Source organism: Lissotriton helveticus, chromosome 6 (genome assembly GCF_964261635.1).
Source record: "Lissotriton helveticus chromosome 6, aLisHel1.1, whole genome shotgun sequence".
NCBI classification, from domain to species: domain Eukaryota; kingdom Metazoa; phylum Chordata; class Amphibia; order Caudata; family Salamandridae; genus Lissotriton; species Lissotriton helveticus.
In genome coordinates this window covers 884,441,542-884,453,979 of record NC_136067.1, presented here as the reverse complement: position 1 = coordinate 884,453,979, position 12,438 = coordinate 884,441,542, and the positions used below count along the sequence as shown (strand labels likewise).

Genomic DNA, 12,438 nt, shown 5'->3' with positions numbered 1-12,438 from the left:
ACTCTCATAGACTTCTAAAAAGGCTTGCAACATTTCTCAGCCCAGACATGTACGTGTAAATCAATGCTAAAACATTTCAGGCCTACAATATTCCACATTATGATTATAGCATTCAATTTCTTCATTTAATTAAAGCATGTTAAAACTCTTATTCTATTATTTAGAAAACATTACTCTAAATCATGGCCCATTAATGCAATGACCAAAAACGTTAAACAATCTGTGTCGTGAAAAGAAACACCTTCCCTTTTAGCTCCAGCTCTGGCCCTGAGGCCTACCACGTTCTGCGTTTTACCACAGACCATCTTATGTGTTAACAGCTACACGACATAGATTCAAAATAATCACGTCTAATAAAATCATATAATGTCACACATTTCTGTATTAGTTCCACTTCTACTTAAATCTCTATATTAGCTATACATTTAGAATATAATTTCAGATACTATTAGCACTCATGGCATTTCTCATCATGACTTGTGCTTACTATAGGTAAGTGTGATGTACTCATACATTTATATCAGTTTGCGCTCTCTCACTTTGCTCCCTGAAGCTTCCGACACCTTCCCCTCTGTTTATTTGTCCTTTTGGGGCCAAATCGCCGCTTTCTCGCCGTTCGTTTGTTCAGGGTGGTGGTGGCTCCGGACTCAGGCGTCTATCCTCCTTGCCATCCAAGCCACGCACCCTGTGGCTGACTTTGTATTCCAGTTCTTCAAGGTCTGCAAGTCTGCTGCACAGCTGCCTCCAAAATGCAGGAGTCGGACCCTGTAGCGTAAACACGAATCGAAAGACCCTAAGTGTGCCCTGCAGATCCTAAAGCACGCTAAGGCTGGGCACCCTAAAGCTGTTCTCATTGGCCCTGAATCATCAGGGCCAATGAGAACCGTCGAGCAGCGAGCACTAGGATTGGCTTATGGCTTTCAAGCCAATCCTATGTATCAAAGAGTGAAGAACACACTAACAATGCTTGGAAAGCACAATCTAAAATCATCAAAATTACAGACAAATGGCGTCCGTTAAAGATGTTATCACGGACAACGGACAAGAGGTGAAAATTACGGACTGTCCGTGAAATTTACGGACGGTTGGTCACCCTATGATAATATTCAATGTGTTTTGATTCTTAAATCATTGGTTACAGTTGGTGATAGGAATCCTGGGAAGCTGAGGAACGGCTGCGGGTTGGGGTGAGTCAAATATTTTTGCTACCTCTTAATCCTTTTTCTACTGTTTTTTTGCGGTAACAGTTAAAGTGAACCGGCCAACCATAGGTTGGCGGTTCCGCACACCGAATTAGGGTGAGACAGCATGTCCAGTCCGAAACTTCCATATTTCAATGGGAGCTTTTGTGGCGGGCCGAAACTGCCCGCAGCACAAGCTCCTATTGAACAATGGAAGTTTTTGCACATCCCTTCACTGTGTGCCAGGCACCTCACAGTGCCTTCCTCAAGGTTAAGGGATGTGATGGTATGCACCATAAGTGCCCCCTAGAGCCACGACCGGAGGGCTAGGGGGAAAGGGGGCTCTGCTAGGGGCCCCAAAAGGCACTTTCTGACTGCAGTTCCATGTCAGAAAGGCCGCCTATGAACTGCTGTCGGAAAGTGGCATCATATTTCCGATGGCGGAAACAGCTGTTGGAACTTGTATACTGTTTTTTAAAATAAAATCTTGAAAGCTGTCAACTGTAGAAGTACTTTTATGGTCAAAATTACTTTTATGAATTTGGTCAAATTGTTTTTTAAAAAACTTTTTTGCTACAGTTGATGGCATTTAGCAGAAGGAGTGTGAAATGACTTTGTGGGCAGAGTAGGAACATGCAGGGTAAATATCTTTATTTTACTCCAGAATGTTTCTTTATTTTATGATGTCTGCTTGGGCTTTGAGACCTTCATCATAGGAGACCTATCTGACGTCATTCACCAGGTGGCCCCTTTAGGTGCTATTTGTAGGAGTAGAGGGCACCACATATTTACACGAGGCATGAAGCTGAAGAGTTTCTGGAACTCCATTCATCTAGGCCCAGGCCTGCTGGTTTCTGGATCTTAAAGCCATTGGGAAAATGCATGGGCTTAGGATGGCGGGTGGGGGTTTGTCATGTAATATTTGTATTTGATACCCAAGTCATTTTCAGCCATTTGTGATGTGAAGTGCATGAAGTACATGGGTACTCCAGAGGCTGTCGCATAACAGATTCATCCATTTTTTACTTTAGGCTTATTTCCTGCAATTGTTGACATGCTGCAGGAAATATGGGTAGATGTGTGGAATGGTTTTGGTAATCCTATATTATTTTAAGTTAAGGGCACTCTCAGGCAGTAATTGACTCTGGTGAAGTCAGAGACCCATGGCAAAGTCAAGGGCCCAATTCCCAATTCCACCCCACTCAATAACTACTTAGTAGTCCCCTATTCCTTGGATAATATTGCTATTATAAATCCAACCCTCCAAACATTGGATGAAAAATCATAAAATACTTTGTCATAAAGTATATTTTTGGGACTATTTAGGTGGAAGGTTACACCAGTTAAATTTCTTTTTCGCAAATAACACTCCACGTTTTGTGTCCCATTGAAATGCAATGTAGTGAATGCCTGGATTTGAGTGCACAAATAAAGAGGCATAGGGAAAGGGTGAAAGAAGGTTTTAGTTACAATATAACACATTTGGTGGGGGTATCATACTTATTTTAGGAATCGTGGTGAGTTCTAACCTGTGGCAAATGCTGACACTCTACTGGGATATGATGGCCATGTTTGAGAGAAAATGGTTTTCTCTCCTGAATTTTTCATAGAAAATGTCAGTGGTGATCTACAAGCTATAATGAGGAAACACTTTCTATATATTCACAAATATCTTCCTGAGCCATGTGAGAAAACGTCTGACAGGCTCAGTAAAACATATACTTCCAACAGCAGCATCCGTCTGTCAGTCTACACCACAGAGTTTTAATGAACTGTAGAGCTAATTCTATATTCATGACAAATATGAGGCATACCAAAACGACCTGTTGCTGAAATCAGTGCTGTAGAATTGAAAGCTTTTCTAAGGAAATGCAGTAAATGCACAACATGAGGGGTTTCATTTTGTCATAGAAATTATTGTTCATTCTCTAGATAGATGAAAAGAGGAAGCATTTCCAATAAATTCTTAAATATTTATTTCATCCATGTCAGAAATAACGTCAGGTATGCTAGATGAAACATGCACTTCCAACATCACCAGCAGTCTCCACTGTACTACTGTAGATTCACTGTAGTGTTCTAAATTCATTTTTAAAGACAAATGTGAGGTACTACTGAGCACCATTATGTAGGAATACTAGCTGTGCCCTTCCTGTAAGGCAGGCTCAGGAGTTACTGCAGATATGCCCCAGCTGTTTAAAATACATATTATAGGTAATATGGATACCGCTATACGCCCAGCATCTCATTTCTACTTCTGCTTGACCAGGTTGTCTTGTCTGTAGCTCAATACCCTCCTAGTTTTAAAATAGTACTATTTATGTAGACTTCAAAGGTTATTTTGAATCTTTCATTTAAATGCTTGTGAGTTAATTTAATAGAGGTAAAGGAAGCTAGTTATGGGCAGAAGCCATATTTGAAATGAATAGATGTGCACTGCAATAAGTAGTGAGACCCTCTAAAGTAGTTGCTCTTTGTATATTATTTTTTCTCTTTTTATTTTTCCCAATTTCCCTTGTCAGTAGTTGCATCTATCTACATGAATGTATTGTGACGTACGTTTAAGGAACTGATAAAGCACATTTAAAAAATATATCTTTCTTGTCTATAAAATATATTGCTTGGATAACTTATACATCTCTGCATTCAAGGTTAATTAATTAAAACTTATTTTAAAATAAGTAGCATTGCGAACCAGGTAAAAAAAAGAGGCTCGTATTTTAAAACACTGTGAAAATGGTCATGCACTAAAAAATCCTCCCTTATTCAGAACGATTTAAATATATGCTATAAGCAAATTGGAAGGAATGAAACATTCATTTGTTTCCAAGAACTTACAGTAGAAGACAAGAAACATATTTTTGTACATTTTCAGTGTTCTGCACAGGAAATGATTCTAAATCGTTCTTCTCTAGCAGCCCGTTAACCATTTAGGTGCATTCTGTGAACAAGATATATTCTGTGGAGCAGATTTCCAAGCCCCTTGCAACACCTTTGCATCACTTTTGTGATGCAGCGGCAGTGTAAACAATGTGACACGTTGCAATACATTAACATTGTGATGCATCTAGAAAGATATGTCACGTTGTAATGCCCTGCGCCACATTATACCTGGGTCAGGTATTTTGGATACAGGGTGGGCGTTCCGAAGCAAGAAAGCCTCGTAAAAGTGACGCAGTGAAGTCTCCCTGTAAAACACTTATACAGTGTCTTTATAAGTTCGAAATGCCCCAGTTGGCACACATGGGCCATTTATTTAGCTAATTAATTCACTAGCAGGCCACTCTCACCAAGGCCTGACCTTTTTTTTGCCCCTGTTTGATCCTGCTTAAGTGTTTTTAATTATTTAACCTTACCACCAAACATGGTGATGGAAAATTGACTTCAGACACCAACTCTGGGCAAATGTTCTAACAGCTCTAAAGGTGTTTCTTCCACACAAATTGTGGAAAACACTGTCCTGCAAAACAAGTTCAGATATGAGCAACATAGCAATGAGAAAACTATTTCAGAATTTACAGTGAGTTGCTTCATCATATTGAATAGCATTTTAAATGAGTTCTTTGATTTTCTAATTACTAAATCTCTGGCTGGTTTACTATAAGAAATTAACATCCAGTCTACTTGTCTGGGACCAGTAGATGCACCACAGAGACAAACTACCTGCCTCGAAGAATCTTCAAACTCCAGCTCATTGAAACAAATGGGAAGAGCTGGGCTACTGAATAGTGGAGAACCAAATGTAGGGGAAAAAAAGGCAAAAAGAAAAACATTCTGACCAGGTGGTCAGTACTGTTTACATAATGTGGGCCTTTGTCTACAGTGGCATGGTGGGTGAAAAACAATGGATTGGAATGAAGCCGGAGGGATTGCCAGTAGCTGAGATGTGTTCAAGGCTTCCATCCATCGCCTTGTTGTTGCAAGAAACTGGTGAGTGAATGAATGACCGGTTATAATCACTTTCCATTTGCAGGTACAGGTGCTCTACTTACCTGCAATGAAAGGTGATTATGATCAGGAGTTAAACAACATGCAGTAAGGTATTTCCACTGTCATTGTCAATCACTCTTTTTTTTATCCACCAAACCACTCTTGACAAAGGCCCGCCTTATGCAAATAGTATCGACCCTGCTCCACATGGGAATAGTCCGTTCTGAACTTCCACCAGTTCTCTTCTGGAAGGGGTCTCACCTGGCAGCTTGGCCTGGACTGTTCCCATGAGGTGCGGTGTTGACACCGATAAGATGGGCCTTTGTCTCATGGGGAACAAAAAGCGATGAACTGTAATACAGCTGATGAGTTGAAAGTAGGTTGAAACCACTCTGGGGTTGCTTGTCCTCCCTCCTGGATGGGCTCTTGCCTGCCAGTGTGGGATGCGAAGCCGGACTGGGAACTGAAAGCAGCCCTGGAAAATGTTCTAGACCAGCCCAGTCACGCGTGTAGCTAGCGAGCGCAGCAAGCTAGCCCAATCGCTACTGGGGAGGTTTGGGGGGGGTTCCCCCCAAGAAATTTTGGGAAAAAGACAGACTAAAATGATGAATTTTACAGTACATTTTCCATTACATATTCAATTGTATCAACTTTGAAAGCACAGTAAATAGTAGATGATGCCCTTAAAGAGCACCAGGTTACCCACCTAGTCCTATGTACCCATAGGCATTCTTTCCGAGAGCACCAAAAATAGACACAAGTAGTGAATCGTATAAATCTTATTTTCTGTTTGCATTTTATTAAATACACTGGGGGTGGCATTTATTTATTTTATTTATTTATTTAGTGTCTCACTGAGGAGCACCAGTTAGAACAAGACCACTAGCCCCCTAAAATGCAACTGCAAGTTTAGCTTAGATGTAATAGGATGTTCTGACTGCACTACTTTGGCTATTAAACACATTTTCTATGATGTGCCCCTGGCTTCTTCACATTCACTCCTGTTCAAGTACTTTCAGCCAGATTCAAAAATCTTCATCTAGCTGGTTATCGTGCCTTTTAAAAAAACATATTATGTCCCAGAAAGAAGGGCATTCTCCCAGTTACCTTTCTTTCCCTTGCTACTCTTTTTCCTAATCCTGCCTTCTACACTTTTTACTCAGATGTCAAATTCTCCATTCTTAAACTTTTTTTGCCATTTGATTTTTCTCTGCTCTCTTATCCTTTCAGTTCTTATCCTCATTGTCTCTCCTTTTTTATAACCCATGTTCTAAATATAATCTCCCCTCTCATTCCATTGTGTTCCTTTCTTTTCCCTTTCACTCACCCCTACCATCTCTCCATGATCATCTAAGATTCTTTACTTAATTTCTATCCTGGTTAATGCTCTCTCATTCCTCCCTCCCTTACCATTGTTCCTCCTTCCTTTCACCCCATTACTTTATTCCATTCTTTCTCTCACCTCTTCCTCTTGTCTCCTCTGCCTTCGATTCTCTTTCCCATCCTAGCTTCTCTTTCACTCCCTTCTTTTTTGTATCCCTTGCTTTTTTCGCTATTGATTTTTTTCTCTTCTTTATTTTCCTTTAAAAGGCACAAGCAAATGACAATAGATATACTGTGTTGTGTGAAGAAGGATGAAGCTGTTGACCATGAGGAGTATGAGAATAATGAGTCTGAGAGTAATGAATAGACTGGGAAGGGACCAGGTACACTCAATGACTCACTGTTGAAGGGTAGACTGTGGCATGTGGGTTTAGGATTAGAACCTGCAGCCTGCAGCTGTCTGCAGCATGAGTGATAACGCGCCAGATGAGGAATCGAGCCTGCTGACTGCGGGTTAAGCACGCATATGGACAACAGATGCCTTTACCTACTGTACTATATACATACTGAGTTCTTCAAGTAAGATAACAACGGCAAGGGGACTCTAGAAGGGATTTGGCAAAAGAAGTAGAACTAGAAATATTTGCCAAGTGTCGTGGTCTATGTAAGGAAGGGCATGGCTGAAAACACAGGAACTAAAATTCTGTGCTTCACGTGGTTGCAAAACAGTGTCATCTCTTTCCTCTTCTGCGCCGCTCCTTTCACTCTCACCTTCTGCACATACCAGCTTTTACCTTCTCCACTCCACCATCCCTGCCACACTCAACCCACACACCTGGAAGCATTTCATTTCTATTCCTTTGGCACAGTCTATATTTCAAATGCAAAGAGTGGGCCTGCACACCAGTGATAGTACAGTTTAATACTAACTTTAAATGAGTTTCTCCTAGTTTAAACCTATTTTATGCGTGCATTCACGTAAAGGGATGTAGGCGTAGCCCTACATCCCCACTGACATGAAAATAAGAACACAAGGCTTTGGAAAACCACAACCTACATGAAGCACAGGTAAAGGCAAACATGCCTCTCTAAATCTAAACAGACTTTCAAAAATCAGAATCAGAACACTTATACTTATGTATGAGATGAACAAGAATCATTTTTAATTCAAACACTGTTTGAAAAAACTCAAACCAAAATTAATTACGCTCCAGACAGTAATGTTGAAGTGATTCATTAACATCATTCATAAAATAACTCAAAACAACTTAAAGCAATGTATTGCCTATTTACTAGATACAAATGAAACTAAATCCCAATGCATTTCGGGTTAATACTAAACACTTCGTCAGGGGATGCAAAATAACCGATGTTAGTCAATGATTTGTCTCTTGACGTCCTCCGTGCAGAGCTACAACACAGAAATGAATGTCTGATGAGAAACAAATTGATCATAATGACAAAATGAAAAGATTCTAGTAGGATTTGCACTCGTGAAAGATAAGTGACATTGAAAAAGGGAAGAAATGTGAAAGGATGTGTTGTGAGACACTTCACCAAGCATGCTAAACGTATTGCCATCGTGAATTGTCATGTCATGTGAGACATTCAGTAACAATATCTAGAACAAGTGCAAGCTGAATCCTACTACCACACCCCAATGTGAGTGAAAGACACACAACTGTTTGACTAGCTTACCCCCACTACTTTCGTGTGAGTCCAAATGTCTGGAAGCAATGAAGCGGCTAAAAATGAAAAAACAACTTCTGTTACCTCTCGCACCACAATGCGAATCGCAACCTGTAAACGTGCCTACCAACTAGTGCTGCCAGAAGTCTTACCTGTAAAGAGTCTGTTATTCTCCTGTAGGACCCCGTTGTGAGGTTGAACACAATCGTCAAAGTCCTGTGAAAGAAGGCAAAACTACCGTCAACTGCTGCTAATATGCCATGCATGCGAAAGTGTAGTTCGTAAACCCACATCCGTAACTCACCGTATCAAAAACAGAAACCGCGAACTTCCATGTTCAACAAACAACGTCCGTAGTGTACGTGAAGTACGCTTGTGACGTTCTCATCCTCTGTAATTGTATTTAAAGGTCCTGTGTCATTGAAATAGAAAGGGTACTAATTACGTGATCCCACCTTTCCAACGGGTTTGAAAAAAGAGGGGTTTTCAAAAAAATGTTATTCCACCCTCTCACTCGTACCAAAATAAACTGATAGTGTGTCTAAGCTTACACCTTAATCATGTGAGCGATGCTCAATACTGAACCAAGTACTTAAAAAGGAGGTCTAACGAAATGAATGAACATAAAACTTGAAAATGCTTCTAAAAAAACAATTGACCCAACGTGCTAATGCAAGAGCATGCCGAAACATCTGATATAATCTGCGCATATGCGAGAGTCACCAACCAGTCACTTCCTGAGGTGAATGCAAGTCATAATGCACGACAAAGATGCGGAAAATGAAGTGAAAATAGAAAAACGTGTCTCTAGCTATATGAAAAAAATGCTACTTTAAATGAACATAGAATAGCAACGAGTGCAAATCATGTACATAAAAATGCTAAATGATAAGAGATGAAATGTTACATGAATACAGTCCATTATAAGAAACACAGCAACTCATAATGCTCATTCAACCCCCCAGGAATCACTGTACATAAATCTACGTGCTAATGCTGTGTTAAAATCAATCCCCTGGAGTCGTATATGTACACTCCAGAATTGTGAATCTTAACTGAGGAACAGTGTGTGTTGCACTTTCCCAATGTACTGCTAGAGAAGAGTTTTTATTTTTATTGCGTATTCTACTCTTGTGTTCCACTATCCGCGTTTTAATTTTATGGCTAGTTGTGCCTATATACACAAGCCCACAAGGGCATTTAATGGCATATATCACCCCCCCTGTGTTACAATCGGAGGTGTGATGCAATTTTTTTTTCTGACCAGTCCGAGGATGTGTAAAGGTGTCTCCCACAATTACATTGCCGCACTGGGCGCAATTATAGCACTTTCTCATGCCTTTATGATGTGTTTTTGCAGTGATCTGGCTGGGTTTCAGAAGTTCCCTCAGGTTTTTGGAACTTGTATGGGCAAATAAAGGTAAATCTTGAAATTATCCAGCAAACTCTGCTTCATGCTCAATGATATCCCACCGCTTTCTTATTATGGCCTTAATTTGAGATGCTTGATTAGAATATTTTAAGACGAAAACTTCCACAGTTTTAGAATTTTTCTTGGTTTGAATCAATAGGTCTTCACGTTTCTTCATGGCAACGATCTGCTCGGCTTCTTCAAGCTTCTCTTCAGGATATCCTCTTGCTTTATATCTGTCCAATTGTTCTTGAATGGAAAGTTTGCATGTGGACTCGTCCGATGTTATTCTCTTGATCCTTATCAATTGAGAAACCGGCAGGTGTTTCTTCAAAGAACATGGGGTTGCACTTGTATAATGCAAGCATTATTTACATCTATTGGTTTTCTATAAACTGCTGTTTTAAGGCCTGAACTGGAGTTCTGAATCTCAATATCCAAGAAACGAATCCTCTCAGTTTGTATGTCATGCGTAAACTGTATTCTTGGGTTGCAAAGATTCAATTCTGCTATACATTCTTCCAGCAGACTTTTCGATCCTCTCCATACTACCAGTATGTCGTCGATGTACCTTAGGAAAATTGACGCATTCTAACACCACTTCCTGTTATTTAGAATGTGTGAGTGCTCAAAATATGCCATAAATGTGTTAGCATACGATGGGGCTCTGGAGAAGCCCATGGATGTACCCGTAATCTGTAAATAAAATGTGTCCTGCCATGTAAAGTAACTGTGATATAACGAAAAGTATAACAGATCCACAAGAAAAACACTTTTGTCTTTAGTCATAGATGATTGTAAAAGTCTCCATTCCACCACCTCTAAGCCCTCATTGTGGGCTTTAGATGTGTGAAGAGAGACCACATCAATAGTACACAACAAAATGTCTTCATCAAAAAAGTGTCGAACAGATTCCAATTTCAACGGGCAGTCTGTGGTGTCCTTAATATACGTCTCCAGGATCGTACTAGAGGCTGTAAATGATGATCCAGATAATGCCCTATAGGTTCATGAATTGACCCACAGCCTGCGACTATGGGTCGAAATGGTGGTTGTAACCTTTCCTTGTGCATCTTCGGAAGCATGTAAATTTGCGGAATCTTTGGTGTCGCATTAAATAAAAACTGTTTGGTGTTCTCCTCAATAGTACCATCCTCTACTCTTCTTTGAAGAATGCTACTCAACAGTTAAAAAAATTACCCAGTGGGATCCCTATCCAATTGAATGTAAGTGTCAGTGTTCTTCATGTTTGTATTAACACTGTCTGTGTAGTATTTAGTATCAAGGACCACCAGGGCTCCCACTTATCAGCAGGTTGAAATATGATTTTTTTATCCTGATGCAGTGCGTACAGAGTTTGCGATTCCTTACCGTGATAAGTTGGGGTATTTAGGTTTGGAGTACCGGATGTGCTCAAGGTCAATGCGCATGAGCATCAGCAGGCAGCAGAACCCCGCCCTAAGGCTGAACTAACTAAAACCGCAACACGCAGACACGGAGGCGGTAATATCTGTGAGCATCTACGTCATCATGGTCAGGTGGTTTTTAAATTATAATTAGTCAGGCCTGATCTGCCTGCTGCCGAAATGACATTGAAATCGTCCGGTGGTGGGTCAGGTCACTGCTTACATCACGGACACAGACGGAGCACCACCATTTTATGCAGATAATCGTTGTGCTCAGGCAGCCATGTGCAGGAATGGAAGTTAACGCAATGTTTGTTTGCAGGGTCAGCCTGACACGGCCAAACTGGCTGCCAGCAACAGAGCCGGCCCCCCTGTCACAAAACTGACCCCCACCCCATCCAGCCTTCCCGGAGGATTGCCCAGTGCCCCGAATTGCCAATCCGGCCCTGGCGGGATGGACTGTTCCCATAAGGAGCAGGGTCAATACTGATTTGCTAAAGGGAGGCTTCTTTCCTTGATGCAGAATACACAAAATAGTTTATACTTAATCACCACATTCATGCCTTGGTAAATACTTATAAGGCTGAGCAAAGGAAAATGTTAGATTAATGTGATATCAATCAATGCATTTTGTAAAGCGTGCAGCTATCTAAAAATGTGTCCCGGCACAAGATCAATATATTTTGTAAAGTGCGCAGCTACCTAAAAAGTTTTATGACTTGTGACTTCAGTGTTATCCAAAAGAGTTAGTGCTATCTCTCTTATCTTGGGCCTCATTATTAGTGCCCCAGATATGGAGTTGTTAAATCGAACTCCTAGATCTAATGATAGCAGGAGTCCCATTAACCAAGTAGGTGCATAATTAACACAAATTTTGTGTTGAACTCTCTGGGTTATATTTTCTAAGATTTTGCGCCGTATTCGCATTACAAAAGTGATCATTTTAAGGGTGAATTGAGATTATTTAAAAATAGGCTTTTCCTACGTGGCACAGGTACTTTACCCTGCCCTGTGTCACTACAGTGCATTAAAACTGCAGCATCAGGGTGAAGGGATGTAGCTAAGATAGTGGCTGAATAGGAGCAGCTCCACCTCCCAACTGCCTTGACTGCGGCTCTGGAGATTCCCTACCGGGGCCTGATGTTGGGATCAGCAGGGAAAGAGCCTGGAGGACAAGAGCTCCTTTATATCCTACAAGGGGGAAGATGACAGCAGATTGAACAGCTGTGCAGTGTCCCAATATGGTGTGCACCATAGGCCATTGACTGATGCCCCGCGGTGGCCCTGCCGCTAGCGCCCCGCCCATTATCGAGCCGGCCTATAGAAAGCCCACAACAGAAGCATTTTTGGACCAGGACCTCACGATCTGAGGTGGCCTCCCACTACGACTGGCTGCCCCTAACCAGCAGAGGACAAAGCCTCCTAACACATGACTGCTGGCCAATGTGAACCAGGGCGTGGACTAGTTCCAAGAGAACATGCCACAGTAGAGTACATC

General features: G+C 41.1%; 1 long non-coding RNA gene across 2 annotated transcripts in view; it reads left to right on the top strand.

Annotated features, from left to right (window-relative positions):
• Positions 1 to 955: 955 nt before the first annotated feature.
• LOC144761574 (uncharacterized) overlaps positions 956 to 12,438 on the top strand; it is a 152,546-nt gene continuing 141,063 nt past the window's right edge. The window contains exons 1-2 of one of the 2 annotated variants that reach the window (XR_013595793.1): positions 956 to 1,048; positions 1,142 to 1,187. This is a non-coding gene — a long non-coding RNA (uncharacterized LOC144761574). Of the gene's footprint in view, positions 1,188 to 12,438 lie in introns of both variants that reach the window. The other variant, XR_013595794.1, reaches the window with a different exon arrangement.